Source organism: Mandrillus leucophaeus, unplaced genomic scaffold, assembly GCF_000951045.1.
Source record: "Mandrillus leucophaeus isolate KB7577 unplaced genomic scaffold, Mleu.le_1.0 Scaffold87, whole genome shotgun sequence".
Taxonomy (NCBI): Eukaryota; Metazoa; Chordata; class Mammalia; order Primates; family Cercopithecidae; genus Mandrillus; species Mandrillus leucophaeus.
In genome coordinates this window covers 1900532-1901821 of record NW_012109474.1, presented here as the reverse complement: position 1 = coordinate 1901821, position 1290 = coordinate 1900532, and the positions used below count along the sequence as shown (strand labels likewise).

At 60.1% G+C, this 1290-nt stretch overlaps 1 protein-coding gene across 1 annotated transcript in view; it reads left to right on the top strand.

Annotated features, from left to right (window-relative positions):
• Positions 1–643: 643 nt before the first annotated feature.
• SMAD7 (SMAD family member 7) overlaps positions 644–1290 on the top strand; it is a 41017-nt gene continuing 40370 nt past the window's right edge. Inside the window, exon 1 of the mRNA XM_011968996.1 lies at positions 644–742. The gene's annotated coding sequence lies outside the window, so the exon portion shown is untranslated. The remainder of the gene's footprint in view (positions 743–1290) is intronic.

Below are 1290 nucleotides of genomic sequence, written 5' to 3'. Positions count from 1 at the left end.
GGCGCCCGCCAGCGCGCAGCCTGCGCAGCCGCCCTCGTCCTACTCGCTCCCCCTCCTGCTGTGCAAAGTGTTCAGGTGGCCGGATCTCAGGCATTCCTCGGAAGTCAAGAGGCTGTGTTGCTGTGAATCTTACGGGAAGATCAACCCCGAGCTGGTGTGCTGCAACCCCCATCACCTTAGCCGACTCTGCGAACTAGGTGAGAAGTTGTCCCCTTACCCCCAACATTTTCCGGCGCGGCAGTGCTGGAAGAAAAGCCCTTAGGGCAGTGCGTCTGTGCAGCCATCCCTCCAGGGGGAGTGTGCATCCCCTCCTGGGAGGAGACTGGGGGCCGAAAGTAGAGAAGGGACACGGGGAAACTCAAAGGGCATTCCCTGGGGGTTCCCTTCCAGGATTTCTCCTGTGTTGCCCCGAAGGGGTCTATGGGCACTGCTCCTGCACACAGTTTGCGGTTAAAAATTAGACGCCTTCATTTCCGGATCAACAAGGGGGTGCAGAGGGAGATGGGGGGGTCACGCCTCCCCGCACCCGGAAAGGCGTTGAGGTGTGTGACCGAGTTGGATTTGGTCCAGGCCCGCCAAGGAAGGCTGGGAGAAGCATGCTATAAAAAGGCTGGAAGGTCTCCGTATTTACTCCTTCAGTAAATAAGGAGAATCGCGTCGAACACAAGTGGCCCAGATACTGTCGTGGCCGCGCAGCTTTGGAGTTTTGGGGCAAAGAGAGTTGGATGGAAGGCCGAACTGGGTATCTGTCTCCTTTCAACTCTGCCAGCCCCAGGGTGCAGAGGAACAAACAGCCAGGAGAAGTTGGGTGTCCCCTACTTTTTCCTTCCTTCCGCACAGATAAGTCTATAGACTAGTGGGGCCCTGCGCCTCGGTGACGTTGTCGCCCCTTACTGCGCTGGGGCCAGGGTTTTTCGGCTGAGACCCTGAAACTTCTTCCCTTTTATCCTGTCAGCTTTCTCCATTCCTTCATTTTCTGTATGTCTCTGTACACGGAGTGTGATGTGAGGGTTCACCCCGGGCGACCGCAGATCCCCCAAGTTCACCAGCACTCTTGGGCTGCATCTCCCGAGTGCGCTGGGAATGGGGAGCCCCGTGTCCCTCGCGCGGGTGCCCAGCGGACCGGCGGGGGCGGAGGTGAATTGCACCCCTGGGGGGCGGGCCAGGGCGGGGAACCGAGGTTGCTGGGAGCTGGGTCTGGAGTCCGAGAACGGGGAGGGGGTATGGTCGCCCCCCGCCTGTGAACTGTGAAGTGCGCGGCTCCGGCTGAGCCGGTGGTTTCCAGCCGGG